This window comes from Zootoca vivipara, chromosome 6 (assembly GCF_963506605.1).
Source record: "Zootoca vivipara chromosome 6, rZooViv1.1, whole genome shotgun sequence".
NCBI lineage: Eukaryota > Metazoa > Chordata > Lepidosauria > Squamata > Lacertidae > Zootoca > Zootoca vivipara.
The window spans coordinates 60,771,159-60,792,107 of NC_083281.1; the positions used below are offsets into that span (position 1 = coordinate 60,771,159).

General features: G+C 46.3%; 1 protein-coding gene and 1 long non-coding RNA gene across 4 annotated transcripts in view; both read left to right on the forward strand.

Moving 5' to 3' along the window:
• Positions 1-20,949, forward strand: part of GSE1 (Gse1 coiled-coil protein) — a 391,224-nt gene that overhangs the window by 160,823 nt on the left and 209,452 nt on the right. The window lies entirely within an intron of this gene.
• Positions 1-20,949, forward strand: part of LOC132592333 (uncharacterized) — a 120,504-nt gene that overhangs the window by 25,242 nt on the left and 74,313 nt on the right. Inside the window, exon 1 of the long non-coding RNA XR_009557793.1 lies at positions 1-20,949. This exon is cut by the window's left edge and continues 25,242 nt beyond it; it is cut by the window's right edge and continues 73,030 nt beyond it. This is a non-coding gene — a long non-coding RNA (uncharacterized LOC132592333).

Genomic DNA, 20,949 nt, shown 5'->3' on the forward strand with positions numbered 1-20,949 from the left:
CCCCCACTCATAGCTGCCAAGTTCTCCCTTTTTTTAAGGGAAATTCCATTATGCTGAATAGGCTTCCTCGCGAGAAAAGGGAAAACTTGGCAGCTATGCCCCCACTTGCTGGGAGCTTCAGGGGACTGAGACTTAGCCTGGTGAACTCATTGGGACCTTGGTGTGTCCAGGCCCTGGACCCCTCCCCAGACAGGACACAATGAGAATAAGGGTGGGCGGTGTAATTATAATATAATATAATATATTTATACCCCACCCATCTGGCTGGGTTTCCCCAGCTGCTCTGTCTGTGAGTTTTGGGATAGGTGGAGGTAAGTCAGTCTAATATTGTCTATATACTATCTCCAACCTGGTAAGCTCCCTTCAGACCTGGCCATCATAGCCATAGGTTGGACATAATGGGAGTTGTAGTTCAGCAAGCCATCTGGAAGGTAATAGTTTGGGGAAGGCTGGCTTATGCTGAGATGCTTCTAGATGGGATCTTAATGTTGCCAATATGTTGTTCATATATAACAAACAGGACATTGGCAACAGCTTTCTTTTTTTTAACTTACTGGATTTCCCCATAAATGGTTGTTGAAAGTGTTGGAATGCAACTTCTATTGAAGGCTGGTGGGTCTACATAGGGAGGAAGTAGCCAGAGATAGAGAGGAATTGTCCTTCAAATGTTAGATGGATACTCTGAGGGTTCCTGACCTCCTTGCCTACTCATCCCTTCTTTACCTTGGGAGAGGAGACATTTTTTGTATGTGTTTTGAGAACAAAGAGCAGGCATGACTCTGTGGCTGCACCTTTAGTTAGTTAGAGCTAGGAACTTTAGTATCAGGCATGAATGTATCTAATAAGCTTCGCTTTCTTATTTTCCTGAACTTGTGAATCTCAGTGTGATTACATACAAAGGTAAAGTGTGCTCATCCAGCAGGAATTCAGTGCTTAGTTCAACTTCTGCTGATGCATTTAAACTCCAGGTGCCATCAATGGTAAATCCGGCTTAAATGAGGGGTGGGGGGAACTACAGGCAGGCATTTTTATGACAACGATGCCATGTGGACACTGTGGAAAACATAAATGCACAAGAAGCACTGATTCTACAATTAAACACCCACCTGGAAGCCCCTTGAGTGGCCAGTGGCTCCTCTCCCAGGGCTGCATTCTGTTTTGGCGGTCTTGAGCCCTGCCCTGCCCTGCTTCCTAAGAAAAGGACCAGGCTGGACTAAGACAGCCTTTTTATCCCTTCCCTGTGGTGTGTAATATTCTGCAAACACAGAGAGCAGAAGCAGTTCCCTATGTTTCAACAGCATGTGTGTCGGATTTTGATGTTGTGGGGTTTTTTGGGTGGGGGCGGGGCAGGATCTCTGCACCTTGAAGTGGTTCTTCTTTTTCTCTCTTCCCCCATTTGTCATCCCCTGGAGAAGTCTGAACAAATTGAGGCAGGCTCCTGTCGCTCCTTAAATGCTGATGCTGAAGCTGCCAGTGGAGGGAATGGCTGACACATCTGGAAGGCCTTTAAAGCGCAGCAAAGCAAATTGCAGCCTGGAGCAACTGCAGTGGCCACGTGATGAGCTCCTGGCTGCAGATGGTCGGCTTGCCTGCTGGCTTTTATAGCATTACCCAGCATGGAAAAAGAGGCTTTTGCCCTCTACTTCGTTTTTGTTTTCTCTGTTTTCTCTAAAGGGTTGAAGGCAGGATGGGGGCCATAAAATCTAAAATCCTATTCTAGTCTTATGGAACTGCATTTTTTTCATGGTCAGAAAAAACAGACCTACGTAGTTGGTCTGTTATGACTGACGGTGACTCTTCAAGATCTTTCCATCCTCTGCCCTCACAAATCCAGGGGGTTTAACCAGTCACCTTTTATTCAAGCATCACGTTCATTCTTGCACTGAGTATTGGTAACCTAAATTTATAGATCTGAATTGAGGTCTCTCCCTGCCTCACCTCAGTTAAACACATTTACATGCATATGTCCTTTTTTGCATGCTGTGTTGGGATTCTGAGATCCAGGTGTTCAAGAGAGATCTCAGGTTAAATCATGGGCACCATCAGTGAAGAAGGTAGTAGGAATGATCTCTCCTCCTCTCTCTGCCTGAGGCTTTGGCCTGGACTAGAGGAACAAATGGAGGTCTGGGATAAGCAGATGAGAAAGAGATGGGAGTATCCCCAGCCCTGGTGCCAGTCTGTCCCAGATGCACTCAACCAGGCCAGTGGTCAGGGATTTTAGTTGTACTCCAGCAACACCTAAGGGCCCAAGGGCCCCCATCCCTTATCTAGGAAGCATGCAAGAGATGGATGAATGTCTCTGTTTCCCCAAAGACATTCCTTTGGGGGGACTTATAGCCCTTCAGGTGTTGCTGGACTCCCAACCACCCCAGCCACCATGGTCAGGGTTGATGGGAGCTGCAGTCCGGCAACATCTGTAGGGCATCAGGTTGGAGAAAGATCCTCTGGGTGTAAGGTTGTAACCTAGGCTCTGTCACTAACCCTCCCAATGCTGCTAAGATTACATTTGGCTCTTCCCCTTAAAAAAGAAAAGTGCAACCCCCCCCAAGTTTTCTTTTTTTGTGTGGGGCTAGTGAAGGAAGATGAAATGGACAGCAGAGCTGCAATCAGTGGGAGGGCCTCCTGGAAATGTCCCTAGTAAGCCTTGTCTTGTTTTTGGGTACGAACAACACCCCTGCGGTGTGCATTACTTTTCTCTCACACACTCTGTTCAACTGGCAGTGTGATCAGCTGCCATCTGGACACGCCTCTAATTGCAGCCAAAGCAGCCAAGTCTGAAGATGAGTTGCTTTAAAAACCCACCTTAATATATTTATGATTTTCAGTTTCATATATTTCAATAATTTTATAATCGTTTTAACATTTCAAAACTCGACTTCCTTCCCCCTCTTTCTGTGGTTCCTTAAATTTATATTTTCTGCATATTCCAAATTAACTTAATTTTCTCATTTATTCATCTACTTTAAATATATAACTCTTATAAAACTACAGGTTGTTACAATAATCCTGCCAATGTTCTTATCTGTGTACAGTTTATTTATTTATTTTATATATACGGTATTATTAATATAGCTGGCAAACAGACTGGCAGACTGAAATCCAAATGGGGCTTGGGAGAGCTTAGGTGCCATCTCATGGTACCTTGCAACGTGAGGATACTGCTAAGCCAGCCTTCTCCCCCCCCCCCCCATACACCTGGTGCCCTCCAGTGGGGTTGATGGGAGTAGTGGTCCAAGAGATATGGAATGCACTAGGTTTGGGAAAGCTGGTCTAAATTTCCTTGACCCCCCTTAGGAGAGTTTCTCTTTTTAGATGTCTGCTGGCTTGCACTTGGTGGGAGAAGTTTTGGTTTTGTTACCCATTGAGAATTTCTGAGCTTGACTGTGTTGAAGGGGAGCTTGCAGGTAACATTTATGGCTGGATTTCTGTATGCACTACTGTACATGTTTCTCCTAACTCATTTTCCTGCTATGAGATTTTCTGTGGAACTTTTTGTGTTGATTTCCAAACTTGCCTCAACTTGAGACAGTTAAAAAAGCACAAGAGGATAACATGCGTCTGGTGCCCTATTGGTTTTTTCAGTGGATGTTTGAGCTGACCCTTGTTGGAACACCCCCCCTTTCTTTTTACAAGTAATAAGCTCCACTTTATTGAGGATTAGTGCCGAGTTGCTTGCTTGCTTTTATGAGATGATGGGACGTAAGGTTGTGTGTTGTTGAAAAGACAGGGCCAAGGGGAAGGGAGTGGAGCTGAGGTCTTATGAATTATTCACTCTCCCCTGATTTCGCATTATTCTCTCCCCGATACTTTTACAACCTGTCTGTAAATAAAAACATTCTCCATTATTTATAGGGACGGGCCTGAGCCTGTGTGTGGGATTTACTGTGGCTGTTACTAAGGGGCCCTGGTGTTGCTTTAATGGGGTGGGGGAGGAGAGGGGTGCACAAAGGGGTGGTGGTTTAGAGAAGTGCTTCCTTTTTAAAAGGGATGCTCTCAGACTTTGGTTCCTACACATTTGAAGGCTGGTCAAGGCAAAGTCAGTAGGAGAGACAAACATTTTACTGCTGCTTTTGCCATTAAATATCTAAATCTGCTTTTGGATTGGTTAGTGGGCATTCTGAAAAAGCTCTTACCTGGTTTAGAAATATTCCCAGTTTCCAATTAAGACACTTGGGTGTTCTAACATGCCCCCCACCCCCCAGTAACTTCAGACGTGAAATACTTCACTTCTGTGTGATTCACACAGGAGAGTTTTAACTATTGTTTTTGCCCTAGTTGTGCTGGGTAGGCAGTCAGGGCCTGGCTGGCGTCTTTTCTAATGCATGCCTGACTAAGGCTTGGGTTTCCCTTCCACGCCCTTCCCTGCTAAAATCCATGTCATGTATCCATCTAGGTGGTTTCTCTTCGAGGGGTCTATTTTGGGGCATTCCCGGGGGCTGCTTTTAATTTGTGGTTCCTCCTCTGCTTCCTTGAAGCCCCGTAATGGTGTTTAAATAACCCTGAGTGGTAAGGGCTAATGGAAGACTGAATCATTCTACATGGCCCCTGTGGTTAGCCTGTGGCTTTTCTCTCAAGGCATGCTGGGTAGAAGAGATGGCCAGGCTTGGATATGAGCAGAAATATGGACATGATAAACTTGAATCTTTTTCAACTGTACAAATAAGAATGGAACTCTCAGTTTGGTATCTGAGGATGATAATAAAAATAATAAAGGTTCAGAAGCTAATGTTGAAGTTTGCATATGAATAAAAAATAGCATGGGGCCTGCACCGTAATGGAGAAGGGTAGACTTTAATCAGTTGATGATAATTTTTTTATAAAGAAATGACAACACAAGATAGTTGTCTTTATCTGTGCTGTGATGAAACTGGTAACACCTCATGGGAAAACCCATCATTAGTTTTCAGTGGAATAGTTTCAAGTGGTTGCATCTTGGCTACTCCATTGTGGTACCATTTCTTTGTTAAAGCAAGTTGTATAATCTCCTAGTTCATTTCACGGTCAGTCATGCTTATTTTGTATAAACCCATGGAGAGCCAGATGCCTTTTGACATTTCATCATCTATTAGTGCATGTCATCTTCAGACTCATGGTCTTGAAAAGCCTTTGGTCTGCTGAGATACCCACTTCATCAGGCTCCTTCCTCAGCTGTCACCTGGCAGCATCTATTCCATCAGACTATGGCAAGGCCTCTCCATCAGCTTTGCTCCACCAGGCTCCTGCTCAGCTGCCATTTGTGCACATCAACTCTGTCACGCTATAGGAGAGGGAGAGAGGCAGGACTGCAGAGCCTCTCTGTCAGCTCTGCTGACAGAGCAGCAACTTTTGGCTGCTCCTTTTCAAATCATCCCATCCCAGTTGCTCATGAGGACAACTTCCTTTAAAAAGCAACAACAGGTGACTGAGGTTTTTTTCCTCCTCTCTCCCAATCCCTTTTCCTCATATGTTGTGTCTTTCAGATTGTAAGCCTTAGGGCAGGGGCTGTCTTATCAGTGCCTTTTCAGCTGGATAAAAATGCTGTGAATGAAAAGCCACAGGTTAGGAAGAAGGTTTCTTTTTCCAATGACACCCTGCAGTCCTCAGCACAGCTTCAACAAGAGCCTTGCTTTCACCATGCTACATCTCCAGCTGTGCAGACACACTAGAGAAGCCGAGGAGCCAGAGAGAGCAGAGCCCTGCTGGTTGGCTTAGCTTGCGGCTTCCTTAAGGTGCTTTCTCTGAGCTTGGCGTTTGACAGCTTTACTGGCATGCGGGCCAAGCTGGAAGCATTGTGGGCTATTTACAGTGTTGAGGCCATGACTTTGTGATCAGACAGTTGACATAAATCCACATGATGGATCAGTTATCACTTCATTGAGCTGGTGGCAGATCCATTGAAGGCTGGGCAATAACATACTGTTTCCTGGCTTTGCCCAGTGCTGGGATACATTAAATACTCTTTATTTATGACCGACTGTTGTTGCACTGTGGGCTGGAGAATGCAGCTTTTGCAACTATCATCTAATTTTATGATGAACATTAAAGCCGGGCCTATAATTTGCACCTTTTTATTCATTAGACATCGGAACAGCCATAAGTCAAGAATGCCCAGGGATTTAGATGCAGATCCAGAAGATAAACTATTGACAAGCCAGATGTATTTTTACATTAGTGTGCCTTTACAATAGTTTATGTGGAGAGTGGAATATAAATTGCATTATTAAATATGAACCGCTCTTGTAACCCACTAGCTTTGCTTCCTGATGGGAAAGGAGCCTGTCTTTTTCTAAAGTCATTGGGATGGGGAGCCAACTACTGAATTTCTCAAGGTGATCCCCCCCTTATGCACCCCCCCCGAAACCTCTCACTGTACCAGTATTAATTTAAGATTGACCTTTCATTATGACTGAAGTAATTACTGGCAAACAGGAGTTTCCTTCCATCCCTGAAGCTTTCAGCTAACACACTCAGCCTGCTGGGTGTCCAGGTAGTCTGCCGGGATAGTTCTGCACCTCAGTTGCAAGAACTCCTGTGAGTACTTGGAGCTTGATTACTTGGGAAAGCTCCCCCATTGAGTTATAGGTCACACACCATATGCAGCTGATAACTTACAGGCCTCTGGATCAGGGTGCATCAGCATATTTGCCAGCCCCTAGAATTCTTCACCGCAACACGCACACCCAATTTTGAGATGAGGACACTGACATTCACTTCAATAGATAACATTCTCTTACTAATCAGGAAAACGTAATTCAACCAGCGTTATGCAGTACATAAGCAAATGATTTTCAATTTAACCAGCAACTTCTTGTTCATGGTATGCACAGTTTGCAAGGCTGGGAGGGCAGGGAAGATAGAAAGTTGAGATGATAGGTATGAACTGCAACAAAACTTCATAATACTCAAATCCCATGAATCTTTCCCCACAGTGTGTGTGTGTGTGTGTCCCTAAGCAACTGCTGGAAGCTGTCTCTTGCAGGCTGTTTTTGCTTAAGTGTCTCACTCTCCCCCATAGATTGCAGTTTCCTATAGCTGCTTTGGGTTAAAGCAAAACTCAAATGATTTATTCCTGCCATGGATTGTCTGGTGAAGTTTGACCTCCATTCCTAAGTAGTTGAGGAGGAATCGCTCTGGTTGTACAGCACTTGATGGAATGGTGAGGTGGGCTCTCCCTCTCCCCTTTGGTTATGGGGCAAGCTGTTGCTCACCTGCCCTCCTGCATCTGCTGCTTGAAGTAGCTTCTGCTGATCCATTTCCAGCCTCCAGATGCAGGAAGGGGAAAGCAAGAGGAAAGAGCCTATTGTTACCTAGAATCTTGTTCATTTATTCGTTTGAATTGTGCTTTTCTCTTGGCTGTATCTGGGATTTCTCCCTTTCCTGTCCTGCTTCAGGGTATAAGGATGCCAGGAGTCAGAGTTCACTTACAGGGTGATCCAGAGAATAAGGTCAGGTCAAACAAAACAGGAAAAGTCCAGTAGTAGTCTGAGATTCTGTGCGCACAGGGTAGTAAGGTTGTCAGCAAAGAGGCAAGGTAGGTCAAGGAGCTGGAATAAGGAAGTTGTTACCGCATAAGAACATAAGGTGAGCCTGCTGTGTCAGGTCAATGGCCCATCTAGTCTATATTTCTATTCTGTCAGTGGCAAACAAGATGCTGTAATGGGAAGTCTGCAAGAAAGACCTGAGCACAGCAGCCCCCTCCCCACTTGTGATTCCCACCTACTGGTATTCAGAAGCATTACTGTAATCTACAGTGGAGGGAGATCAGTAGTAGCTCTTGGTAGCCTCACCTTCAAAAAGATGCTTTTGAAATCTTCCGTGCATTTTGCATCCAGATTGTGTCTTGTCGCACACGTGTTGAGAGGTGTACCACAGTCTGGACCTCACGATGGAGCAATAAGATGCCCACTTGCCAGGCATTCAATGCTCCTGTTCTCTCCCCTCAGCTACCCACTAATAGCCAACAAAGAACAGCCAGGTGAGTCGGCTCAGATACTTATCTGTGCGTCTCCAGGCGTCATTGATATTCCCTTGCTGGTGGCGCCGTCTTTCTTAGAGGGCATTGAGTTTGCACTTAGTATGCAGTTGAAAGTGTGATGATGATGGCTTCTTGGAGATTACCGTAGGGGTGGGTGGGCGGGGGTAGGACGAGTGGGGAGAGAGGAAGAAATGAAACACAAAATGAACTGAAGGCCTGGGAGCACACCTGCTTCTCTGCAGCCGCAGCCGCCACACTGTCTCCCTAGGATAACATTCTGTAATGAGGCCTCTGATGCAGCCATTACTATCAGTTTTATTTGACTCAAGCTCCATGGCTGATGGCTCGGAGCATCAGAGAATATTTGGGGAGCAGCTGCCTTCCTCTGTGTGTGCATTGGTGGACACAGAGAGAGCAGAGAAGAGGGTGCACAGTGCACATCCTATCAAGCACAAGCCTAGAAGACAGGATAAGATGACTTGAGTATATGCTGAGCCTCTTCCCGGGGGGGGGGGGGGTTGTTGTTCACACAAAAGCTCCTTGCTTTCCTACTACTCATGGAAGTGAGGCAGGGTTCTACTGCCGCCTTTCAACAGCCTAAGAATCCCTGCAGATTTGCAAAAGGAATGTCAGGTCATCATGCTCTTCCATGAGTTATTGGCTTCTGGGTTTGGGAAAGGCAGTGAATATACAGGTTTGGCCAGCCTGCACAATAGTTGTGTGTACCAGCTGTGTATGCACAGCACAGTGGTTCTCTTAAAGGCAGGAGAACCACATACATTTTTGCTTGGTCTTTTTTGTTTGCTACCTGGGCTTTTAATCCTCTTGCTCCAGGAGACTGCAGACAAATCACTGTATTTTTTAATCTTATATATCTGTTTTAAAAGAGTGCTCACGTGCACACACAAAACTAATTTTAAAAATCAATGCAACAGATTCAAAAAACATTCCCCCCACGTGTTGGCGATCAAGCCATGGGTGCAAAACCTGAAGTCTGAACATGCTCAGCAGCCTGTGTTCCATTTAGAGCCCTGCTTAGAGCCTGAAATGCTCAGCCTGACATTAACAGCTGATGCCCAGTGGTATGCTAGCCTTTTAGCCTTCCCCCTCCCATCATTTCCTTCCTGCTGTGGCCCCAACAGCCCCAGGCAGTGACGGGTTAAATGCTTTTGTTTCCGAGGTAATACAGTTTATATGATGGGCATGAATAAAAGATGATCGTGCCTGGGTAGCTGTCAGGCTTGTGTTTTTCCTCTGTATATAAAGGCTTCTACTGTTGCTTGACAGTAAAAGACTATGTTTGGGAGGGGGGGATTCTCAAAGGAGCTAAATAAATAAGGGGTGCTTATTTTTACACCAGGAAAGGCTGCTGGGAAGAGAGAAAGCTGCTTGTTTATCTCTCTGAAATCATGGCCTTTGCTGGTGTTTCACTTAGAAAGGATTTGCATGTGTGCTAATCATTCACCTAGCTGGACGCTTTGCCCTTCCCTGTAAGCAGCTATCATGGTGTTATCAGGACTTGCAAATCCGGTGCAAATATTGGCCCTGTGTGGATGCTTTTTTAAAAAAAAAACAAAGCAAAAGAAGAAGAAACACTACCTGCACAGACACACCCTTTGGCATCTGGCCACCAGTGCCCGGGCCAGCGAGTGTTAGCTGGCAGGTGCTGGCCAGGGTGAGACAGCAACTCCCATTTTAGTGGTGTTTCAAAAGATGGTTGCCCCTGCAAGGGAGCCAGTTCTTCTTGGGAAGCACATGGGACGTTACAGGCAGAGCTGTGCCGTTTGTGTGGGTCCTGGTGAAATATCAGGATGAGGCATTTAGGTCAGTGCTGAAACTGCATTGGAAGTGAGATCCTGCTCTGTGGAAGAAGGATATTTAGGTCTGCATCTGTTTAATTGCGTAATTGCAAAAACAAAACAAAACAAAACAAAAACCCCGCACCTCGATTTTCATGTGAAGAGGCAAGTGGCTAAAGGGCAAGAGTCAAAGCATGTCTCCAGGTGGCTTTAATTTGACAAAGCAGGTGAATGTTGCTCATGCATAATTCTGCCATCCAGATGTGCAGCTTTCAGCTAGAAGATGTTATGCTTTCTGCTTTGTTTTTGAATCCTTAGTGCAGAGGTTTTCAACCTTTTTGAGTCCACGGCTCCCTTGACCAGTGGCTGAGGAAACCCAGCCAGATGGGTGGGGTATAAATAATAAATATTATTATTATTATTATTATTATTATTATTATTATTATTATTAACCAATTACACTATTTCTGTGTCACTCCTGTGGAGCTCAGGAGCCCAGTCATGTTATGCCTTGCCTGCAAAGCTGGCAGCCTCTCACCCTTTTTCAAACACCCTCCCTTGTGGAGTGTTCCCTCAGCATCCTCTCCTCTCCCCTCTCCTTGGGATTCCTCTAGGCAACCACAGTTGCCGCACCTGGTCTCTGAGGTGCCCCCCATGCCCCAAAGAGAGGTGCCTCCTCACACTGCCCCACAGGGAAGCACCCCCTGGCTGGCCACAGAGGCACCATTTGCCCGAGGAGCTTGTGGCCCAGGCTGCTGCAACAAACAGTTGTGCAAGCCTTTAGGAGGCAGAGACTGCAAGAGGGCATCAGAGAAGGGAGGGAAGGAAAGAGGAACAGAGGCTAGTGTTGCCCACGGCACCCTTGACCATAATTCAAGGCACCCCACTGCCTTAGTGTGTATGTGTGTTTGGTGTGGGGGGAGTTCTCCCTCTGCCATGCTTCCCCCACCCTAATCTTTCTATGCAGCCATGAGAGCTAGAAACTTCTCTGAACAATAGTAAAAGCTGTGTTCCCAAGAGAGCCTCAGAGCCACTCAGTGGTGCACCACACAGTTGGTGCACCACACAGTTCTCTCCCTGCAGGTTAAAAATAAATAAATGAGCAGGTGGGAGAAAGAAAGGTGAGCAGAGAGGTAATGAATGGAATGGTTTGTTTTCTGCAAAGGTATGAAAACAGTCCATTGCAATAACCAAATTAGTGGAGGGGTGGCAGCAGAGGAGGCTGTCACCCCTCCACCTTCCTTTCCAGAGCCGAGTTCTCTGTGGGGCTGGAAGAAGTATTTTGTTCAGATTTCTAAAACTGGGGTTTTTATCCTCTTGAGTTTGGGGCAGCAAACCAAATAAGACTAAATAATTACTTCAGATTTGCAGGGGGCAGCGTGACTTTTCCAGGCACCCTGTGGAAGTTGATATTGACTCCCACACACACTTTCTAGTCATGAGCATTGCATCTTGGATGGGGTGGGGGAGTGGGACAATCTCATGGCCCTTAAGAAATGTAGGAAGCTGCCTTGCACAGAGGAACATTTGGTTCATCTATCCCAGTATTATTTCCACTGGGTGGCTGCAGATCCCCAGGGTTTTAGGCAGGATGTCTTTTCAAGCTCTACCTGTAAATGGCAGGGATAGAACCTGGCACCTTTTGCATGCAGATGCTCTATCACTGATCTATGACCCCTTTCCCAGAGTTTGCCTTATGTGTGTACCCGAAAGCAGCAAACCAGTCCTGCACCTGGTTTGTGCTTGGAATGAAGAAATTGTCATTAGAGTGGGGTGGGGACAATTCTTTGGGCAGCTGACCTCGCTGTGTGACGGAATGAGCAAGAAAACTCAACTCTCCATTCCTCTTGCTTTCCCCCTCTCTATGTTATCCCCACCCCCCAGTGCCAAAATCCTGGATCCCTCCCGGAGCACTCTAGAGCAGGCTCCGAGTAATTATTCTGAGCAGGCTGTGTGCAAACACCTGCTTCGTTTGTCCCTGAGAATCTCTAATCTTCCCTTCCCGCACACTAACAGGCAGTCTGGTTCCGCACGCCTTGCGCAGCCGCCAGATGCTCCCGCCCGTATCCGGCTATCATTTCTCTAGTGGAGTGTAACAGGGAAGAGCGCTGGGTGCCTCTCTCTCCACTTGTCTCTGCGCATCTGTCACTCGCTGCTGCTGCCGTCAATAGAAAAATCACCACCCCACCGAGTCATGCATATGGAACGTGAGATGGACAGAATTATTTATACTGGTGCATGTTGGGGTTCTACATTAGCCCCCCCTTTCCTTTTTAGGGTCTGGAGAGGCAGCCTTGACATGGAACATGCCCCCCACCCTCATGTAAAAGTGATCCAGCCAATTTACAAAGGCATGAGAAGCACATTCAGGATCTCTAACCTGTTCAGGTGTAACTAATCTCTGTGAAAGTCAAGTATGCACACTTTCTTGAAATGCTTCTCTGACTGGAGCAGGTCAAAGTCCAAATTGTCCAGTCCGGCATTTTTGCAATAATAGTGCATTAGTGGTGTGTTTGTTCTGGACTGTCTATGGATCATTCTGTTTTATTAGTTGTCCTGTGATGCTTCCCCAATGTTACTGCATCATTGCCATCTGGCAGGGCACTATTGTGCGATAGAGCAATGAAACTAGGATCAAGAAACCCCCACCCAGAACATTTCTGGTCTGAAGACTTAACAAGATTTTAGCAGGGAACTGCAGTACATGCAAACAAAGCAGTATGTCCACCCTAAAACTGTTGCAGTCTTCCCTTACTTTATACTCCAGAACAGTCATATAGGGAAGAATAATTTTCAAGCTCTGTTGCGAACATGGTTTAGATTTTGGAAAAGGAACAGAGAAACAAAGACCAAGGCATCTTTTCCTCTTTGCCCTACTCCAGCTCAAGGGCTTCATTCCCTTTTGAGGAGGGAGAGCTGTATGCCAGTAGTGGGTGTTGACAGAGACAAAGTGGATGGAGTAATGGATTAGGCTCTTGCCTCTCACACATTTGGCTACATTCAAGCCACACACTCAGGGTTTTACACCTGCACAGCCTGCTGTAGGTCATCTAGTGAGCAAGAGGCATCATCACAATGCAAGGAAGCATTCCAGCCAGGCAGAAGCATTTGAGGAAAGTGTGGAGCTGTGCAGCTGGTGAGCTGTGTGACCTAAGGAGACACCTGAAGGCTGGATAGAAGTTTGACTCTCAGGCCTGAGGTCCTGCACCTCTGGCCTACCATGACTGGCAGAGGCTTTCCAGGATTTTGCCCCAGAGCCCTACCCGGTGATACTGGGGGGTCGAACCAAGAACCTTCGGCTTAGCAAGGTCTATCTCTGAATTATCCTCCCCTTCCTTTCAGTAATGGGTATTCAATGGACAAATATCCTCACCTGGATAAGGCTTCTTCCTGGGTTCCCAATCTTGCTGGCTGGCTACAGGCTAGGTTTAGCTATGGAAATCTGAGAACTTTATGCTGGTGTCCTCATGCCAACTCCTTGGGGCAGTGTGTAAACCTTGCTAGCTCCATTGCAACTGTTTGTGTGGTTTTGCTGTGTGTTTGTGTATGGCACGTGGGCTGGTGTCCTGCAGACTAAATGCTTACACTGAGAGGCCATCTCAACACTAAAAGAAGTTGCTGGTGATTCAAGTCAAGATGATGAGAGATGATGAATCAAGGTGCTACATTGTGGGGGGTAGGTGAGTGACAGAATTTAATTTTAGAGTGGGTGATGGCAGTTGTCAAGAGTCTGCTTTTCTAAGAACACAGAGAGAGCCTGCTAGATCAGACAAATGACCCATCTAGACTAGAATCTTGGTATCACAGTGGCCAACCAGTTCCCAGAAACTGGGATTCAGAGGCATACTGCCCCAGGCAGTAGAGGTAGAACACAGCCATAGTGGCTAGCAGCCATTTCCTAGATCTATCCATTGTCTCCTAAGTCCTTGCTTTCATTTTTGACTTTGTAGTGCTGCCCTGTAGTGTTCTAGACTAGAGCCTAGACCAGGGGTCCTCAAACTAAGGCCCGGGGGCCGGATGCGGCCCAATCGCCTTCTAAATCCGGCCCACAGATGGTCCGGGAATCAGCATGTTTTTACATGAGTAGAATGTGTCATTTTATTTAAAACGCATCTCTGGGTTATTTGTGGGGCATAGGAATTTGTTCATTACTTTTTTCAAAATATAGTCCAGCCCCCCACAAAGTCTGAGGGACGGTGGACCGGCTCACAGCTGAAATAGGTTGCTGATCCCTGGCCTAGACCTAAGGAATAGCACACTAGCAGTTCAATATTTTTTATCCACAGTTTCAAGCACCCTTGAGATCATACACTTAACTAGCTCGTCCAGTTGACCCATATGTCCCCATGGCAAGGATGCATCCAGGCTGGAGATGACCCCAATTAGTAAATTGCCATTACCACTCACTAGACCCGGCCTTCTCTGCTCTAGGAGTGAATTGCACCACCTTCCCTCAATCTTGCTGCATCTTTAGCAGCAGCAAGTGCAGGATCACAGCTTCCTGCCAGTGCTATTCTGGTCTTTGGACTGATGTTGCTATGCTTGAACCTCCTGCATGTTATGGAAGACCCTTTGGGAAATGATGTGGATTTTCATAATCAACAGAAGTATTAAGATGTCTTGGAGATGAGAGGTGTAGTGGATGCCATGCCAGCCCTTTCACAGGCACAGATCTGTGAAAGTGAACAGGACAGGAATGGTAAATTCCTATCTGGTCCAGTTGTTAAATGAGCCAGTAGTTGTGTTAAGGGAAGAGACTATCTGGGGTGGCTTTGTGGAACCTTCCTACATCCAAAGGGGGAACCAAAAGTGGCTGTGCTTTGCACAATAAGCAGCAAGCTGGTGTTTGTTGGGTAGGTCCTCTGGTTTTGACACCTCCTTTGTAAACTAACATGTGCAAGCTTAAAAATTTTGTTCCCAAATCCTGAATTGAGCCCATTCCCCTCTTTTGTAGAAGGAAGAAAAAGACTGTTCTAAGAGACATTATTTGTGCAGGTGTACTAAGAGACATTATTTGTGCAGGTGTACTAAGTTTCTACAGTAAGGGAGGAATAAAGGTTCTCCTCCAATAATGGAGGATCTGGATTAGGAAATCTGAGCAGCCCCCTTGAGACACAAGGGATAAGCAGACTCCAGGCTTGTTGAACCTTTTTTTTTTAATTAGACCCTCAGTGTCTACCAACCCAAGCCACATGCAAAAAACCGCAGAATTAAATACCTTTGTACTTCTGAGCATACTTCAAGCCTAGGATTTTGTTTTCAGTACCAGAGCTGAACTGAGCTCACAATCCTTTCACACTGAAAATCTGTTCCTGGTTGGTTTCCTTCACTTCGGCACCCTGATTTACATGGGGAAAGTTGTTGCTGTTGTGAAACGTAGCTCCCCTTACACAGAGTAAGGGTATTGGTCCATTTACCGTAGCTGAGTATTGTCTACACTGCATAGCAGCTACTCTCCAGGATTTCTGACCAGAGTTTCTCCCAGCACTACCTGAATATGTCATTGGGGACTGAATCTGGGACCTTTGCATGCAAAGCAGGTGCTCTCCCACTGAACTATTCTCCATTGGGTCTCGGAAACCTTTGCTGATTTACTACAATAAGCTGGTGTTGATGATTATCATTATTTGAATTTATATCCTGCCTTTCCTCCTAAAAGAGCTCAGGATCTACAAGTAGACCCCAATCTCCCTTCTGTTCACCCCCTGACCTAATCTACCACCTCGTTGTCCTGCATAAGTAGAGTGAAGTGAACTGTACCAGATCAGACTACAGGTGTCAATTTGTCAAGTTTGTTTGCTCCCCCCCCAAATCTCCCTCCATGTAAAAAAAAAAGCTAGCAGAGCTGGGGTGGAGCAGACCCTCGCAAGTGTCCCTGTTTTCCAGGAATGCCCCTCATTTAGAGAAGCCGTCCTGGTTTCTGATTTGATCCTGGGATGTCCCACTTTTCCTTAGGATGTCCATATTTTTGCTGGAGAAATATTGGAGAGTATGGAGTTATCCAACCCCCGGGCCATCTGAAGGCAATTCTTATAGGGAAGGTTTTTTAAATGTTTAATGTTCTGTTATGTTTTTATATACGGTATGTTGCTAGCTGCCCAGAATGGTTGGGGCATCCCAGTAATATGTGTGGGGTATAATAGTAAAATTATCCTGATTTTCATTGGAGAAATGTTGGAGGGTATGGTGGAATCTTTCTGCCTCTTGGGCTACTTTTCCAATAACTAGGAGGTGTTTTCATGTTTTTGCTTTTAAAAGATAGGAAATGCAGGCCGAAATGGTACAGTCCACCTCATTCTCTTGCAGATGGGCATCCAACATTGATGCTCCTAAGCTTGCCTTCCTGGGCAACTACAAACCACCTGCATTCATTGGTAGAAGGTAGACAGCATTTTGTCGTTCCCTGCTAGATTGTGGTTTCCTGGACTTGGAACCTGCTGCTATCTGCTGAGTCTCTCAGTATTTTGGAAGCATCTCCTAGGTACTCTGCTGGCATGAAGGGTTTTTTTTCTTTTTTTGGGGGGGGGGTTGCACAATTGGATATATCTTGGTCCTTGTATGTAGAAAGCAGAGAGTTGACTATAGTTTCCAAAGTAAAGTACTCTGCAGAGGAGAGAAGTAGGCAAGAGTTTTTGGATTGGAGACATACTGTATATGGAGTGTCATTTTTTATTTTTATTTTTATGTGCAATTCTGCCTCCAAGGAAGCTACATGCAATTTGTGGGGCTTCTTTGGGGGCATTTTTGGAGGGGATCTTTTTTTACTGTGCTTGCCACCGGGCTGGGTTGACAGATGTTCTTTGCATGCAAGGAAAGGGGTTCGGGTTAGTTTACTCGAACAAATGGAGAAGTGGGGGCAGGAAGAGTATTGTGGGTGCCTTTTTGCTGGCATGGGCGAGCCACACACCCGGCCCCCTTCTCTCTCCTTCTCCCTCTCTCTCTCCTCCTGACAGCTTTATCAAGCCTCCAGACTTCCAAATTCCATTGTTCCTGACATCTGTTTCGGTAAGTGATTAATTGCAATTAGTGAACAGTTTGAAAGCCCGTGGAAGAATATTCAGCAGAAAACTCGTCAAGATTAATGAGTGGTGGCAGTTGTCAGAAGGGCTGCCGCGCTGCCTTGCTGTCGCAGCGAACTGAAGGTGGAAGCCGGCTTGGCAGGAACAGGGACTTGGCACTGAGGTAACACCTCCTCCCTGTTCCTGTAGATCCCCCCTCCCTTTCCTGCCTTTTGCTCTTCCTCCCAACTCACCCCTCCCCTTCTTGGAACAACATGGCCGGGGTGATTTTTCAATGGGATGCATGAATTACCCGCTAATGTGCTATTAATAAAGCGCTCTGGAGCTTCACCCAGATTAGGCCCTAAGTCATGCAGAATGAATTTTAATGAGTCAAAAATACACTCTCATTAGCCACTGTATAATCCCAGCAAGAAAGAGGGTTGAGCCTGCATAAAGGGGGCATTGCCATCTTAATTTGTTTGCCCATGCAGGGGAGGAGGAGGGCTGTGCATTAAAATCTCCACTTCCTGACAATAGGCTCTGTGTCTTGGAGATGCCTCACTATTTCAACGAATGCAAAGGGCACCAGGAAGTAGAAGCACTCCACATTCATGGGCAGGTGCCCTGATTTGGCAACAGCTTTGCACAATTCATGGACATCCTTCAGGTTAGCCAAACACATAACTAGGGCTTTAGTTTTTTGGGAGTGGGGAGGTGATTGGAGGTGGACCAAAGGGAGATTCTTTAGTGGTTGCAAGGAGAAGGGGAGGGAGCTGCAAAACTCTCTTTTCCTGGGAGTGTGACATCTGCTTTTGCAAACTTGTTTTGAACCAGGATGGGGGTCAGTGCAGATGAACCAACCCAGCGACATGGGCTGCAGGGAGGTGACTTTTGGCCTCTGAGCAGATGGCTCCTATGCCTGCCTCCATCTTGGGGCTGCCGCACCCATGAAATTTCCCATTAGCAGGCCGCAGCTCAGGCGTCACGGCCTCCTCACCATTTGCTGTCTCCTGCCGCCATCTGATTGCTGGACTGTGACCGCCTGCTTGCCCTCTTCAAGTGTCTGGTGCCTCCCCTGGGGATGCCGGCCAGGCAGGTGGGGGCTGTCCAAGTCAGAGGTTTTGGAAAGGGGGGAAATCCAGCTGGGCAGAAAAGAGCTATTCCTGGCTTGCTTGCAAATTGTCTTTCAGGGACAGGGTTCTGGCAGTCGGGAACATGAGGCTAAATGGAGTTTCTTCCCCTCTTCCATGTTCCCATTTCTCTCTGCCTCACCAAATCTCAACTCCTTCTAAGAGGAGAGATAGATGAAATGAGCCAAATGAATTTCCCCAACTGTACGCCCCAAAAGATTATTATAATTTTACTTCTAAAAGGCAGAGAAGAAATCCTTTACCCACCTTTAGAGGGGGAATAGCAACAAGAAGTCCCTCGTATGAGGTTTCCATGGGGATTAAATGTACTATATAATTCATAAGGAATGATTATAGAAGTAACTTGCATGATCCACTGGAAATGATTCTTTTGCCAGCCTTGTTGGGTCTTGTTGAGGAGCCTGAACACGAATTGGGTGCCATCTGCAGTAATGTTGGATGGAGAAAGTGGTCTGTCGGTTTGTGCCCATTGTAAATTTGTGTCTTTGTTCCATCAAAGTAAACTGTCCCTCCTTAGCTGCCTGCAACCCCCCCCCTTACCATTTCGAACCTGTAGAGGCAAACAATCCTTTAATGTTGTTTGTCATCATTATTAGGCTATCACTATGTGATGGTAAACCTGAGCAACTTTCCATTGGGGGAGGTTGCTTAAAACAAAGTGGGACTTGAACCCAGGACCACCCCTGTTCTCAGATTCCATGCCAATTGCCTGGCTCAAAAACAAATGCAGAAACCTGAGTTGTCAGCAAACAAGGTGAGCATTTTTGTCCTGGCTTAGCATTCATGTCCAAACATGAATTTGGCCGTCTGGATGTTTTCCTATATGCAGACACAATATAGCTATATATTTTTAACTTGGGCATTGTCAGACAAATCCCAGTAGAATATCCAGCTTCTGCTGGCGTTCTCTCTCCACCCCTTTCTACTGTTTGAACCTCTCTTGGGAGGCGAAGCATTCAGCAATTTTTAAACGTCAAGTTATCTCTTACTACTGGAGCAGTGAGCCTGTGGCCCTCCAGATATTGTTGTATTCCAAATCCCATCATCCCTGACCCTTGGGCCATGCTGAATATGATTGATGAGAGTCAGACCGTAACAACATCTGGAGGGCCATGGGTTGCACTCCTTAAGAAGAGCAGAAGAGGCTGCTGAATCAGGCCAAAGGCTGTCTAGTCCAGCATTCTGTTCTCACAGTAGTAAGCCAGAAGCCTATGGGAGACCCACAAACAGGACTCGAACATGAGAGCACTCTCCCCTCCTGTGGCTTCCAGAAACTGGTAGACAGAAGCATTACTGGCTCTGCTGTCCTACCATTATGGTATTCTCCCTTATGATGCAGTCCTATATATGTCTACTTGGAAGTAAGTCCCATTGACTCAAGAGGACATAATCCAAGTGGCAATAGGGTTGCAAACTTTGTAACTATCATATGCATTTCAATGTAATAAGTGAACTGAGTTAGTTCTACACAGAGTAGACCCATCAAATGTAATGGCCATGACTAATTTAGTTCCATGTAACATTTCATTGTATACAAACCTGAATTAATCAGCCTGGGCCAAGGTGTCTGTATGTGTGCAATAAAAAAAAACACATGGGCAAAAGGTTTGCAGTCAACATGTGAAAATTGTGCAAATGTGCAGGTCTCGGCTCCCCCTTCTTCCCCTGACTCCAAGCAAAAAAGCTGAGAGATGGCTCTATCTAGTGCTAGACAAGGAGATAGCTGCTCCTCCCTCCAGCCGTGGCTTGTCATGGCCTCTTTGATTTATTGCTTCTATTCTAGCCTCTAAAAAAGAAACTGCCCCCTGAGGTTGGAAGCCAAAGGTCAGGGGGCAGCAGAGGTTGCAGCAGTTCAAAAGTCATTGGGGGCTCTTTGTTGGCATCTGGGATAATGAGTCAGGAAAGGCTGTTTGCTGGGATATGGCTGATAATGAATGTGCTTGGGAGAAAGAGGCGAGAGGCGATGGAGGGGGAGGAGGGGTCATGCACGCTAGTCCCCCAGGTGATGCGCTCTCCATTAGGCCATTAGCCACATGTACGTGTCTGTCTGTCTGTCTGTCTGTATTCAGGGGGTGGGTTTGGGACCAGCCTTCCCTTGACACCATCTGCCTGGGATGGGGGACGGTTAAGGAAGGAGGAGGAGGAGGCAGCGAAGCACTGAAGTGCTCTGATGCTCCGGCTGTGTTTGCCGCTTGCTTGCACACAGATGGCGGTGGGTTTGGAGAGGTAGAGTGTGTACTTTTTGTTCCAAGGAGCTTTTGGGGGAGAGAAAAATAATCTAGAAAGAAAAAAGAAGCATGAGCAAGGGGGAGGGAAGGAGAATCTGAGGGGTGGAGAGGAGGGGAAGGAGAAGCACCATCAGCAGCGGGTGGAATCTCTGAATTCTCTAGTTACAGTCAGCAACTATCTCCACGCCAGCCAAGGTGGTGAGGGAGACGTCAGATGTTTTCCATCACTTCCTGTTCAGAGATGCATGACCCAGCCTCCACTGCACATCTCAAATGCACTACTTCAGTTGGGATGTGTGTGTGTGGTCTTGTGGTCTAGTCACTTACTGATCATTTTATGTGCCTATCAGCTCCCAAATGAGACTTCTTGAAGGCAACTTTGGCCTTTGGCCTTCTCACCAGATCAGGAGTTTGAGAATATATCCTAATTGGACATTCCTGGGAGGAGGCTTAGGGGGGCTCCCACTTTGGGAGAAAGGAGCAGCTTTCTTTGTCTGTGTGTGTAGTATTCTGCACAAAGGTGGAATCTGGTGCTTAATGCTGAATTTGATTTCACATGAATCCCAGGCTTTGTTTTGCTCATTTTGAAGTTAAGCACCTAGATCTCATTCCACTAGAGCAGGGATAGGGATTCTATGGCTCTCCACATTTTTTTGACCTACAACTCCCATCAGCCCCAGCTCGCATGGTCAACAATCAAGGGTGATAGGAGTTGTAGTCCAGCAACATCTGGAGGGCTGCAGGTTTCCCCATCCCCCATCTAGAGGAATGCATTGGCCATGTCTGCTAAAGGCTCACTCAGAAACTGAATGAAAC